Genomic DNA, 15,857 nt, shown 5'->3' with positions numbered 1-15,857 from the left:
GGCAATCACATTTCAAAGATTTAACCAGGTCTGAATAAAAACTGGTTCTTGATTACCAGCCTTATGATGACCAAATAGAGGTTAGTACACACCGACTCCAAAATATTATTAAGACAAGAGCTCTGTCGTTTGGGTCGACTTGAACACTCTCATTTGTTTGATTGTTTTCCCTCTTTACTGGTTTATTAAAGGATCTCATAAAACTACTTGATTTTCATACTAAATTTTTATGAATCACATAAAAGTTTAAATTTAAGGTTCAGCCAAAGCATAAAGATCAACTCAAGACGTCATAAGAGGTTGATTAAAAGTAGTTTGATATTTATTATTTATTTCAATTCTGATTCTGCCTCTAATTAACAGAGGAGGCCAAGATTATCTCTACACAATATCAACCATATGACAAGTAGCTCAAAGAAAGTCTCCATGTGAAAAGAATCATCCAGTGAGTTTAATTGTGCTTTACAATCCATTAGTTTCCAGCCTCGTTTTGAAAAGTCCTCAGAAAGAGTGTTGTCAGATGTTTTAGTAAACGTTGGCTGGGGGCTCAGCTTGTCAAAGCCAAATGCATCAAACCCCAAAGGAAGATGGTTTTGCTTTGACTACAATGTTGTTATTTACAATATGTTTGTGTGCCAACACTTCTCTCTCTGGTTTTAAAACTGTGCCCTAACTCCACTGAATGGAGTGGGCACAGATACTGTAGCTCAACATGCAAAAACATACCATGAAGCCATGGTATTTACTTGCATATTGGTTTATTTATACAGTATGTTAAATGGAGTGTCCAAAATTGTCAAAAGGCTCACTCATAGATGTCTGTCCAAAAATCAGTCACACAACCAACCAATGAGCAGTGAAAGCCTAGAGGGGCGCAGATACAATACTTGCCAGTAAAAACTTCTGGAGTAAATGAAATGACTCTTAAACCTGTTTCTTCATCAGTTCAGAATTGCTTTGTGCAAAAGATTGGCACATATTATCGTTTAAAGCAACTTTCGCAATTTAACGTAATGCAATAGGCAGTGAGGTCATAACTCAGCCTCTGACCTCATATTTGCTAACATTTGTTCCCCCCTCTCTTTACATGGTTGTACACCATTTGTTTTATATTTGTTTGCATGTTGTAGAGAAATGGCTTTTCCAGCAGCGGCTCCAGCTGGAGAGAACTATGCCAGGTCAGGGTTGCCCATATCTGCTCCTAATTTAGCCTACCCCATACTGCGTTTAGAACACAGAATGCAAAACTGGAACCATAATGTCTGACGGTCAGTCGAAACACATCTACAAATAATGATGATCTAAGGGTTTCAATTAATTTAGGCAGAATGCACAGCACAGTTCATGGACATGTATTTGGTAACTTCAGTTTTGAGAACACTCATTCAATTTGCTTTGGAGGACATAAACCTATAGATCTTCTAAACTGTGGAAGTCACAACCTACTTGAATGGACCAATTTCCATTCAGCTCTGCAACATCAACAAAATGTTTAAATCCATAATGAAGTCTATGTGGGAAGTAAATGGAATCCAGACTAGGATGTTGACTGGAGAGGTCATAAATCTTAATCCATGACAAGAATCTATACACCTTTGAGTGGCGGTTGCACCCACTATTTATTTGACTGTGTCACTGAAACTCCAAGTAGTCTAGGAAATAACTGCCTTTCAAGCCTGACCTTTTGACTTGAGCTCATACCCTGGAGAACATCCCTGATATCTGTTATCTCATGACTTGAAGGCCTCGGGAAACTTCCAACTTGCATTCTCAAAGACATCATGGCAAATATGGCTACATACGTATGTATTCATAATAAATTCTAAAAGCTATCAGTGTTTGTATTTTCTCTAGGGTTAACTAGAGATCAGAGCTTGTGTCCACGTGTGTTATGGGTCAAATAATGGTTAAATTGGCGCTGATGTGGCTGTTTATTGTCTGCTTAATGTTGTTTACTGTCTGTTTATTCCCTGATATTGTGTACCTGGCCTGAGAATTTAGACTTCAAAACCATGTTAGCACTCAATAAATGATCAAGCACATTTCATGATGTTAGCACTGAGAAGCAGCATAGTTTAAGAAAAAACAGCTTGAGATCGTCAGTGAAGCTCCTTGAAGTTCAGGGCAATAAAAATAAATAACTCCAATACTATCAACATGACGGGGCTCTAGACAAGGGTCAAATGCTCATATAAATACATTCATATAAATACAAATACATGGGAGAGAGGTTTGTATATGTGTAGCTGCTCTGTTTTGTAATATCTATTTGCCTAGAGTGTGTAGGCCTGCACACATATGTTTAAGTCTCTGTGGTGTAGGGGGCAAAAGAAAAAGACTCAGATATGTATTAAACAATGCCTTAACATCTGATAAGACTGCAGTTAATGACTGCTTAATCTAGGATAAAGCCCCCTCCTCCATTCCCTTTTAAAAGCCATCAGTGATGACCCATAAAACCGTAATGTCTCATTTCCATGATGGACTTTTTTGAATATCCTATATAGTACTAAAAATATTTTATTTACCTTTACTGTATAAGTAAGTGAATAGCAAACAGGAAAGGAAGCAAGAAAATATGTATGAGACTTCATTTTAACCATCAATAATTGATTGATTGAGGAAAATGGTGTTACATATACCAGAATGGAGCCAGACAGAATTCGATTTTCATAAAAATGCTGAACAAATTGCAATTTGGCTGTTTGCATGTCCTCAGTAGCCGCGTTTCCATTATAAATCTGAAAAAATATTTTCTTAATGTCGATAAAAACTATTGTGAAATGATGGCGTTTCCATTAACCGATGTTATGCGACTAAAACAACCCGATCTCAAGGGAAAACGTACAAATTCTACGAGGTGGCTAATTCGTACGAATTCATACGACCTCACTCGTACGAATTAGTACGATTTTTGCAAAATTGTACATATTTTACGAATTGCCCCTGACCCCGCCCCTAAACCTACCCATCACGTGGGTTTAGACAAATTAGCCATCTTTTTATCATAAAAAGCATAAAAACTTTTTTGCGATATATGGGAGTTTTCGCGAAATTGACATGCTTCCATTGGCCGCATTTTCAATTCCCAATTTCAGTTTGCGCTATTTGAAAGGTAATGGAATTTCTAGTGATTTCACCAGAAAAGGAAAGTCATTACAGAGAAAGAGCTAGTTATTACTTATCTTAAAGATTACAAAGACAAACTTTTTTTTCTTTTCAGATCATGCCAATGACTTAGTATTTCTTTCCTACTATGGAAGTCAATGGCTACCGTCAACTGTCTGGTTACCATCATTCTTCAAAATATATCTTCTTTTGTGTTCAACAGAAGAAAGAAAAATAAACGTTTGATAACAAAATACACGGCTCTATATGACAACCCTGCTTTCTCTTCCGATCCGCAAAAAAAGATTGTAGACTACTGTAGCTGTGTAAGGTATCACCACATGTGGGCTTTAGCCCTGCAGGCTTTAGGTAAGAGGAAGATCATTTGTGGGAGACGAGGCTCCTGGGAGTCTGCCGATTCTTCTTTAAAGGATTATCACTCTGTTCTATCAAATACTCACTGTGACAGACCTACTGAGCATATCTACATGCTTTCGTTTAATTTGTTCCTGTGCTCACAACCTTTAAACGTCGATGTTTACTGTTGTACATGAAAGCTCACAAAACTACTCAAGCAGTAAAAACTCCACATCCTATTAGCATCTGATTTATGCTTGTTGAAGTGAGTTAGAGTAAACCTCACAGCAAGTCTCCATTGTGTTCTTGTTTGCAGTGAGCAAACAGATCAGACCCAATGTATTTTTAGTTTAGCGGTCTGCGCACGAAGAATCTTCTGAGTGGCGTGTTTGACCATACGAAACCATCATCCTTCATTCGCTGTCAGACATAGAATTTAACTCTCCCGTAATTGCAGCCTAAATATTGTTGTTTGGGTTATTTTTTTCCCTCATGTGTGGAAATATAAAAATTGCAGGAGTGAAGAGGTTAGAGGAACAGGCAGAAGTTTGTTCTGAAGCCTCTTTCTTGACTTACCACAATTACCAAAGAGAGCCGGGGGATAAGGAGTGGCACCAAGGACAATCCAAATACAATAATCAAGATAAAGATACAGTGCTTATGGCTCATTTAACTCCATTTTTACTCAATTTACTCAAACAGACTGACGTGTCAAGTAGATAGTATATAGGCCTACTGTATGTAGTATAAAACTCTAATTTATAAATCATAATTGTATAGCGTGGTGAGATCTGAGAAATTATGTAATGCATCAGATATCATCAGCCTTTATTGAAAATGAAGAAAAAAGAAAATAGTGAACAATTGGATTAAAGTGAGGGATAATATAACACCCAGTTTTTTTATGTCCATAGGGATTTAAATAAAAACGTATTAAATAATATAAGTTAATAAGTTCTAAACTAACTTAAAGAGTTGTTAAAGAGTTCTAAACTATGAACTAAAGCAACCAACCCTGAGGTGAATCACAACATTACAAACTTTCATTTAAAGCCAAAAAGGATCTGAAAATCAAACAAAAAGACAAAGGTACAACACTTTAATTAGGGAAATGAGCTACAGTCCCACTAAGCAGGAAAATATGTATGATGGGACTTCATTTTAACTATCGATAATTGACTGGATGAGGAAAATGGTGTTACACACCAGAATGGAGTCAGGCAGAATGTGATTTAATGAAAAAATTATAAATAATTAGTGATTTGGCTGTTTGTTAACATTATAGTCTGCATGGCCTCATTTCAGAGGAAGAGCAAGTTATTACCTTTATAATAACTTAAATTCTTATGAAGAAAAACATTTTTTACTTTAGGTTTAGCATGCACAGATTAATAATTTACAATGGGGCTAGAAACCAGAGGGAATGAACAGTCCCGATTTTAATATTTACAGCATTAATTAACAACACCAGTGCTCAAAGTAGGTCTATCTTTAAAGGTTTATGAGTTATTGGTAAAAACTCTAAATAGAAAAGGAATGGGATTTTTACTTGCGAAGCCTAACTGTTGCTATACCTATTCATTGAATTAGTGTAAATGAATGCACATCTAAAAACATGTTTTTAACTCAAGACTTTTTTTCAGGTGTGTAAAACTACTTACACTAGATTATACATTTGAGTGCGTAATAATTCAGAAACAAAACATAAAATATATGATGTAGAATGGTTTACTTGTCATATATGATCTTGACATGCAAATTCTATCAATGCCACAGAGACATTGGGTTTCTGAGTGTTTAAGTTCATCTGGGTCTTTATACTAAGAGCATCTCATTGTTTTGTATCACTGAGCTCTGATTTCAAGGCAACACATACACAGTTTAAATAAGTCACAAATGAACTGAGTGTCCGAGTCGTGGTGGTCCGTGAGAGCAGTGGATCTGATATCATCCCCACTTTGCCTCATACATCACAACTTTTCTGACCCTGAGCTTGCTACTTAAAGATTTATCTCCTATGTGGTTACATGTACATCTGACCCTTTGACCACCCATAAAGTGAATGGCACTGTAACCTACACCCTTCTAGAGGATAATGCTAGCCTTTGAACACACCAGGAGGCAGGGCCCATCTCAGCCCCGAGCAGGCTGCTGAGGGAGCCATTCTGGAGGTTAAGAATAAGAGAGGTGAGCGGAGATGAACATTAAAATTACTGGATAATTTTAATTATCGGCAATGGGAAAGACACTTATCCACGACAGAAGCGTCTTTCTAGAGTTGAATGAACTGTTGGAGTCCCTCTTTCATCTGCTGAGTTTATAGCTTGACAAGTTGGAATGAAGTAAGTGTGATTTTCAAAAAAGTCTCTTTTGTTTTAATACCTTGTTGAATTTCCAACACAACAGATAACACATCTCAATATTTATCTATCTTACCAGGTTCTAAAGCTCCATTGAGTATTGTGGAATGCTAATTATATTATATTATATTATATTATATTATATTATATTATATTATATTATATTATATTATATTATATTATATTATATTATATTATATTATATTATATTATATTATTGCAAGTTTAAATCTGACAGTTCAGGTTCAGAATTAGGTTAGGTAGATGTAGGTTAAACCTGTACACACACACACACACACACACAGGTGGTCATCAGAAAGAACACTTGCATTATTTTACAATCATGATGAATCACAAGTTCAACAACAACAATTGATACCCGATGTTCCATGAGACCATGACACCATCACAGCCCATGAATATAGACTGAATAAACTTCTCACTGGGAGACTGACCACGTCTCTAAATGGCAAACGTCATAGTGGTGTGTGTATTATTCTGCAGCAATATTTTTTCTTTTATATTCCATTTCAGCCAGAAAAGCCTCACATATGGCTTAATAACAGACTTATGCTAATTGTCATTCGTCACAAAACGTCCGGTTTGTGTTGCATGTCTACTTGATGGCTTACCGTTTCTCCAGTGTAATGTCCTTTTAAACCCCATGCATTTCACTTTAGATTTTATTAAGAGGAGATTGCAAAATAATGTCCATCTATAAACATAATTTATGACACATGTCCTGCTGCCAAAAGGTTTGTGGTATGTGAATTCTGTTATGGACATTGTAAGAGTTGGTTGACTGTCTATGTACAAGGTTAATCAGAGTTAAAGTTCTCATGTTGGACAGTGAGTTTTAGATTTAGGAACAAATGAGGACATTACCATATTTAATTTTTTTTATTTGATCAGGCTAAATTGAAGCCAATAAATTTGAAGTAATTATCAGGCCTGCTAGGATTCAAGACTTTACCTTTACATGACTCAAATTGGCAATGTGATTTTACCACCAAAGGAAGGCCTCATTTCAGAGGAAGAAATCTGCTGAGAGTTTTCTCAGAAGTGAGAGTTGGAGAGAATGAATGAGTAAAGAGCATACACGTTTGAAGATTGCTGGTGATCAGAACTGAGGTTAAAGAGACTGAAAAAGGAGGGGATGTGTTTCAGCATGCTTTGGGAATTCCCAATGTAGCCCCCTGCTGGCCGGGCCGTCAATAGTATGAAAACACACAGACAGACACACATTTTTGTCTTACTTGCTCCTTTCACTCTCTAAGATGATTTGCTTTAACTTTGTCAAATTAGCCCCCTGCCACCTCTGTTTTCTCACATTCACATGGGGTCTTGCAAATAGCCGCAGGCAGTATTAGCTGTGGGCCGAGTGGCACTCTGGCTTTCTTCTCATGTAGAGAGGCTAAAGAGACGTCTCCGGGCATCAACAGGAGGCCAATTCACTCTGACCCATTCACAGTCGTCAATGCCTGTCCTCTGCTCAAAGAAACTCTCTGCTCAAACAGCCATTGAGTCTGCACCTTTTTACAGAGGACATTTTTGTTTTGTCCTTGTTAGAGAGTAAATTACATGTAGGCATAACAGAAGTATGTTGTAGCATGTTGATATATACCATATATTTAATGTATAAAATATCCAACAGCACTGCACTGCATCACTCCACTTCTCTGTTTGTTCAATCCAGATAGGCATTGGTTTTTAGTGAGTCTTTCTGCAGGTTAAATAGCTACACCAGTAGGTTGCGACAAGTGACTGTCCTGTTAATTTAACAACACTGATTCAATTAGGAACAAAACAGCTGCATTCAGAAACTTAAAAAACCTCCTTCCTGAGGACATACTGTATTCCAAGGTCGGAAGGTATCAAGGCACATCCAAATCCAATATTAGCTTCACTTCCTGTCTCCTGAGATACCTTCATCTGATCGGTTTTTGAAGGCAGCATAGATCTATCCTTTGCTCCCTTTGATATCCCACAATCCTGTGCTTTCCATTCTGTGACAGTTCAGCTAAAAAAAAATAAAGATAGTGTATGAAAGTTGCAATTGTCAGTTTGTGTAAATGTATGTTTTTGACCAATATTTTTCACTTCTGATGTAATTTCTAGCGAGAAATTACTATTGTAGTAATTAAATATTTGCTTAGTTATCACCAAAGCTCACTCTATTTTGTACATTCATATGCAAACACTGCCTACAAAGTCATTGCCTGATAAGGCAGCAAGGCAACAAGTCAACTGCATAAGTTTTTGGTCGCAGCCAACATGTGAGGGTCTTTAGTAGTGAGTCATGTAATCATTAATTTAAATGATTCATTGCACCTCACGAAACACAGGGACTGAATGTGGCCTGCGGAGGAAGCATTTTTCAGATTTGGGAAGCAGCCATGGTCTTTATGACAGAGTTATTGAATCATTCATTCAACGGATTTGTTCAACAACACTTTTTCACATAGAAACAAAACAAGTGATGGTTTTGATTAATAAGTCATTGAATCATTCATTTAAATAATTTATTAAACAACACTGATTCACTTCCAGTGAGATTCTGAAGTGACGATCCAATGGACCCTTTACTATCCCATGAAGCCACTGGAGAGGAGCTGCAATAACAGTGAAGCAACACAATAGACACTAGCAAGTCACACAATGACAATATAACAAATGTCTAAATTAACATCACTACACACATACACATTATTACTATAATAACAGTCGCAAAGTAATTACTTATTCAAAAGAAGCATCTACACAGAGAGTATGCGATTTTAGATGTAGCCACTGTCTTTATGAGTGAGTCACTGAATACATATCCGTGTGCATTTTGCTAAACAGGATGCTTCTGGAACACAACACAGCACAGTTTACATTCTCAGTGTGAATGCAGCAACCTGTTCATATGAGCACCACCACATGCAGTATGTGTGAATTTACAAGATTTAAAAAAAGTCTCTGATGCCTGACCGCTCTGAAGTGTGTATGTGAAGCTTTATCTCAAAATACCCCACAGATAATTTTTTATAGCATGTTAAAATTGTCCCTTTTTGAGGGTGAGCAAAAGCGCATCATTTTGTGTGTGTCCCTTTAAATGCAAATGAGCTGCTGCTGCCAGCCTCAGAGAGCGGAGCTTCAAAAGCTTGTGTGTTAGCAGCTTGCAGACATGCACTAAAATGTCAGAAACTGTTCTGCCTTTTATGTTCAAACCAAAGTCAGACAATGATGGAGAGACTCAAGAAGAAGTGACAACTTGTAGAATGCAACAAGACGTTTCTGAATGGTTTGTTGATACATGTATGTGATTTGGAGTTAACTATCTTCAAGTCATTGATTAGCATATTCTTTCATGATAATCTATAAATCGCTAGTGTGGGAACTGTTGTAAGATGCCCACAGAGTGACATGCATTTTGTGTCACGTACTGTATTGCAATAAATGTGAAAAGATGGATGCAACAGCTTGAGCAGACTCCAAAATGTGCTCTACTACAACAACTCTTCCTCTCCTCAACACTGCTTGTGTGTTCCCGGGGGCGGGTTTATGTACATTTTAGGGTTTGTGATGTCACTAACCCGGGAGGATGCTCGAGTAGTCCCTACCAGCCATCTGTTGTAGTCCTTAAAAAGCGATTTCTGTTAAAGAAAGTCTCCCTTTGCTTTGAACTTTGAGCGTCGTGACTTTGCAGATGTTGTTTATGCTCAAACAGCAACATTACACACAGACTAAAGTTAGAAAAGTGAAATCATAATCAACCACCCCTTTAAGTTACTTAATATATCAGCAACATATATAATAATATATATAATACATAGGATCCATTGAAGTTCAACATACTGAAGCATTGAAGATTTGACATCCTGTCTCCCTTGACACCACAGAGGATGAATGCACAGTGCAGAGATTCTTCCACATTAAAATACAAAAGTCAGTCATGCTCTTAAACAATACGGTTACTGTAACAGGGAATAGGCAGATAAATATTTAACTTTCATTGACATTTGGAGGCACAAGACAGGCGTGACGGGACACGTTGTGACATGGTCTCAGTTGTGAATGGGAGACAGCTAGCAGGGCTCCATCAATAGCAAAGCCACCGCTGTTAACCACAATCAGCCATTCAAGTTTATATTTTTGTGTGTGAGAATAAAGGAAAAAGTTGGCAATGACTTTGTGAAGAGCTCCAGTTACTCATCCTACAATGAAATTGTATGACCTTTTTTTTTCCTCTTCCTTTTTCTTCTTATTGAGAGCCTTTATATTAGTGAATAAAAGGGCATTACTTCATTCTTGTCTGAGGTGGACATGTGAGTAATTCATAAAAAAAAAAAAAAGTACAGAGCAGTCAGTAGATTATCCAGGTTGAGGTTACATATGTAAGTTAACAATAAGCAAATTTACTCAAATACACTCACAATTCAAAATGTATGTACTGCTCAGAAAAATGTAACAGGGAAGCTATTCTTATTAAAAGAACGTCAATGGAGGAGACTGTTCAGTATGCTGAAGCACGAGTGCTTGATTCTGGGCCCCTGCTTTATTGTAAGTCCAACCTGTAAAAAATTGATAAATATTATTATGAATAAGCATGAACATAAACAGTGGATGAATAACTGCATTTGCTTTTAGTCTCAATATTGATCAAACAAAACATAAATTACCTTTAAAAAAAAAAAATTTAAAAAAAATTGTTGTGCATGTGACTGAGTTTGTGATTGTGGAGTGGTATTAAAGTAATGCAAAAGAAACTTTCAAAATAAAAAAATAACGTATATACAAAATCGTATAACTCAGCTGTAACTGTCAGGGTTGTAGCAGGCAGGATGCTGAGACGAGGATTCAAGTAATTCAAAAAGAAGTATTTATTTACCAGAACTGAAATTATTTCAAATTTCAAAATCAAAAGGCAAAACTCCAGGAATCAAACCAACCATACATAGACGACGACAGACCGAGACTGAGGAAAAACACTGGGGTTATATACACAGCTGACACAGATGAACTAATTAAACAGACCGGGGAAAACAGGCCTAAACCAAAATCACAGAAGACAGGGGAAAACGGATCACAGAAACTGAAAACACTGAAACAGATTCAAAAACAGAACTCAAAAACCTCAAAATGTCACAGTAACAATGCTCAAGTTACTCCCTCTCTCTCCTGTTTCTCTTTCTGCTTCTCATATCTTAATTTTGACTTTGTCAGTACCTGCTGGAGTGTTATGAGTCTGAAGTGCGGGCTTAAACATCTTAAGAGGGAGCCCACACATTAGATCGCTCTTATCACGTATAGGAAAGGAATAGTCTTCATTTTAGCTTACTTGCACAAACTGGCCGTTTGAATCACAAAATCATGTAGGAAAAAGTTGAAGGTTATGCTGGCCCAACTGCCTGTAAAGGGCCCTTAAAATTTCCCAGCCTTCCCCATGTTATGGCTCCCCTGCGCTGTGGAAACCGTTCATCAATTAATACATTGTCTGATTGCTTGGCTGCTAATCTTCAACTTGTTTGCCATGATATATTCATTCTGAAGTAAGCTTTATTTGGAGTCAACTATGAAAAATGAGCTGATTTAAGAGACGTTAAGAAAATGAATCATTTATGACACTACATGTTCTTTCATATTAATTGGACTTCGCCAACGTTTACAGTCATAAACTCCTCATTGCTCATGTTGCCTGGAAAGAGTGCAGACTCTCTAACACAGTCGTGCCACATCAGCACAGACCCAAAGTGTAGAGGCAGAGCTGATAGAGCGCACGGGATGTAGCGAGGCTACATTTTTGAATAATGGGAGGGTAGAGCAAATTCAATCGCTCACTGTCAACAGCTTGGCTCCACAGTGCCCTCTGGACCACATCATGATCTGCTGCTATATTTACGAAGCTATAAATTACCATCCAGCCATCCACTTTGCGTTTTATTTCCACTGATCTTTGGCTGAAATAAATACGATACATGTCTCAGAACAAAATATACACATCCAAAGCGGACAGTCATGCAAATACCGATGAAAACAGGAGTGAGAAAACTGAAGCAAGTGACCCCAAAAGTAAATCACGCGCCGGTTCTCACAAGCCACGTAATGGCTTTTATTAGAGAGGTCTTAACCCAGTCATTTTACCGGCGTTTCACAGTCCTGCACAACAGTGAGGGAGAGCAGGGAAAATTAACAGCCCCCCATCAAAGCCCAGCACTCCTAGAGAACTATAGGTTTATGGGCTGTAAAGCTTAATAAAGCAAAGAAAACACACACACTTCGGAGACAGCAGACAGGATAATTTACTTCCCACACGTCTGTATAAACACAAACACACACCAAAGGTTCATGTGGAGAAAGTCTTTCCATTGAAATGGGCAATGGCATGAGCTCACTTTCACCCATGTGTTTTAATTGTGTAAATACATCTGACGTGTGACTTTTTCCCCTTTTGTCTATCAGCATGTGTTGGGCGTGGGGTCAGATCTAACACATCGGCTTTCTCCCAGAAATCACTACGGAAGCTCTGATGATCATGAGGTCTGTGGGGAATATTTGCCAGGGATTACTCAAATGAATTTGGATTTATGCCTTAAAGAGGATAAGCGGGGCTTTGTGTTTGTGGGAGCTGCCTGTCACTCATTAGTGCTGTGTGTCTACAGACAGAGCAATGCTTGAGCTCTCTGTATCAAATACAGCAGCTTCACCTCCCAGATAGAAATGATTAATATGACCAAACCCAAATCGGCTTTACCCGATTATACATACTCATGTGTGTGTTTGTGCAATAACCACTGCAGTCTATGTAACACAGATGCAAATCATAATCGCAACAATGTAGTTGAGAAACATGTGAATAACAGGATATAAATCATAAAAAGGGTTGTTTTTTTTAACATTTATGCATTTGACAGATGCTTTTATCCAAAGCGGCTTATAGTGCATTTGAGGGATACATTTTTTGTGACATTGTTATTGTGACACTGTAGACTGGAGTAATGGCTGCTGAAAATTCAGCTTTGCTATCATAGGAATAAATAATATTTTACAATATATTAAAATGTAAAATTTACAAAAAATTTTTTTAACTAAACTGGAAAGAAAGACTGAAAAATAAATAGCAATAAAAACGAAATTAAAAATGTTGATCTATAAAACCTCAGTGAGCCGGCTGTGGCAAATGTCAGGAGGAGGACGTGACAGACCAGCCTCACCCAGGAGGACGTGACAGACCTCAGGGTGCCTAACTCTTTCACCACACTGGCAGGACACACTTTAAATCTCTCTTTCTGGTCAATGTCTGGGCTCAGAATGTCAGCATTTCCAAAGTTAGAGGGTAAACATCATGAGGTAGAAAACTGAAGGGAAAACTTTTATGGCATGAGGTATTTTTAGAACTGTTCTATAGGAAAAGTTTCATCCCTGATTATGATAATTTCTCTACTTTGTGGTGTGCCTTGTCTATGGGTGGAGTGATTGCCTTTGATGTTTCTTTAAACATTCTGCTTATTCACCACAAAGCAGGAAAAAAACATGTCATTTGGGAGCTGTATTATAATTATTTACTTAAAGGAACATGTACTTTAAGATATTATTGAAGAGGGGTTGAGTATTTTAGGGCTTATGTCCAGAGACTGGCCTGGCCGCAGGACCCTTTAGTCACAATAGATGTCATATTTAATCTGACCTGAATCTGTGAGGAGCAGAATTACACTCTAGTCAATAGGTTTTACTCTGGTTTAACTGGGTGTCAATGTGTAATTTGCAGAATCTCAGTCAGAGAGTTTTTGCAAATGGGAAATTTATGGAAAGACATATTTCAGACATTTCTGAACAAGTGTCACTTAAAACAGAGGCCCATCTGAACATTTTATCCTACTCTCACCAGATTAAATCCTGATGCTAATGTAAACATGACTGCAATCAATCAAAAAAACATTTTTTTTCCATTCAAACCTGGATATTGCTGGATCTGTCTGCTGCTTTTGACACCACTTACTAAATCCTCCCTCAAGACAAAGGGCATCTCAGGAACCGCACTCCAATGGTTCAAGTCTTACCTCTCAGGCAGGTCCTTTAGGGTGTCATGGAGGGGTAATGTGTCTAAGTCGCAATATCTAGCTACAGGGGTGCCTCAGGGCTCAGTGCTTGGACCACTTCTCTTCTCCATCTACATGTCATCACTAGGATCTGTCATTCAGAAACATGGTTTTTCCTATCACTACTATGCTGATAACACACAACTCAACCTCTCATTCCAGCCAGATGATCTGGCGCTAGCTGCTCGCATCTCAGCCTGCCTGACAGACATTTCATGCTGGATGAAGGACCTTCAACTAAACCTTGTGAAGACAGAACTGCTTGTGGTTTTAGCCAACCCAACACTCCATCACAACTTCTCCATTCAGCTAGGTTCATCAACCATAACTCCATCCAGGACACCCAGTAACCTTGGAGTTGTGATTGATGACCAGTTGAACTTCACAGACCACATTGACAGAACTGCCCGGCCTTGCAGATTTGCCTTATACAACATTAGGAGGATCAGGCCCTTCCTATCGGAGCATTCTACACAACTCCTTGTCCAAGCTCTTGTTCTATCCAGACTGGACTATTGTAATGATCTCTTGGCAGGCCTTCCAGTTTGCACTGTCAAACCTCTGCAACTGATCCAGAATGCTGCAGCTAGAGTAGTCTTTAACGAGCCGAAGAGAGCACACGTCACTCCTCTCCTCACAAAATTGCACCGGTTGCCAATTGCTGCTCGCATCACATTCAAGGCACTGATGTTTGCCTACAGAACAACCACTGGCACCCCTATTCCAAAAGTCATTACTCCTGACCTATACGTGCCATCCAGAAGTTTGCGTTTTGCAAGTGAACGGCACCTTGTGGTTCCATCTCAAAGAGGCACAAAATCACTTTCACCGATCTTCACCTCGACTGTTCCCTGCTGGTGGAATGACCTGCCTAACTCAATCTGTGCTGCTGAGTCTTTAGCCATTTTCATGAAAAGGCTGAAGACGCATCTTTTTCGGCAACACTTGACCCATTAATACTAACACTTACTATTCTATATCTAGCCTAAAAAAAAAAAAAAGAATTTGCTATACGGTGCTGGACTAACTGGGGACTGGTCACTGCACTTTATATTGTTGTCCTATTGTTAGTTTGATTGCTTCTCTCTGCTCTCCTTATTTGTAAGTTGCTTTGGATAAAAGTGTCTGCTAAATGATTAAATGTAAAAGCAAATGTAAACCCAAAAGGGCACTTACAGTAACAATAAATAAGAACATTTCAGATGGTAGAGGATATGTAGAGGCCATACTAAGTCAAACAAACAAAACAAAAAAAAAGTAAAGGAGGGCGTTGTGGGAGTTGGAAGGCCTGTTTGAGCCTAAAGTTCCAGCTATGGGTTTCAAAATCCAATTGCAAGGAGCAATTCACCAACCTCAATTATCTGAAACAGGAACACTAAGTACTGGAAAGATCCACTAAGGTTCTGAATCCCAAGAACGCTCATGCACAGAACCTTTCATACACTACCGTTTTTTTATTCCTGTAATTGAAAGCTGAATTTTCAGCAGCCATTACCCTGGTTTATTCTGATTTGGTGTTTAAGAAACATTCCTTATTATTATCAATATTGAAAACAGTTGTACTGCTTAAAACATTCTTAAGGATTCTTTTATGAATAGAAAGTTCAAGTCACCTTCATTTATATAGTGCTTTATACAATACGGATTGTTTCAGAGCAGCTTTAAAATTATTCAATGATGCAAACAGAGTTAATTTTGGCTGTACAGCAGCTCTAAAAGAAAATAGTGTCATTGTTCAGCTGAAGTCAGTTCTGTGTTGATTCAGTTCCATTGTAAAGATCATCTATTATTAAATTAGTTAATTTTATCTATAAATTAGTTCTGTAGAAAACAGTGATGTCATCGTCCAGGTCAGATCAGTTCTCATCCAATAGTGTCAGTGCAGTCAAATCAATAAAATTGTTGAATATTAAGTGTCACTGCACTGTATGTATTTCAGTCCCTGCAATGG

This window comes from Abramis brama (genome assembly GCF_963993115.1).
Source record: "Abramis brama genome assembly, chromosome: 3".
Classification (NCBI taxonomy): domain Eukaryota; kingdom Metazoa; phylum Chordata; class Actinopteri; order Cypriniformes; family Leuciscidae; genus Abramis; species Abramis brama.
Note: the sequence above shows the minus strand (reverse complement) of the source record.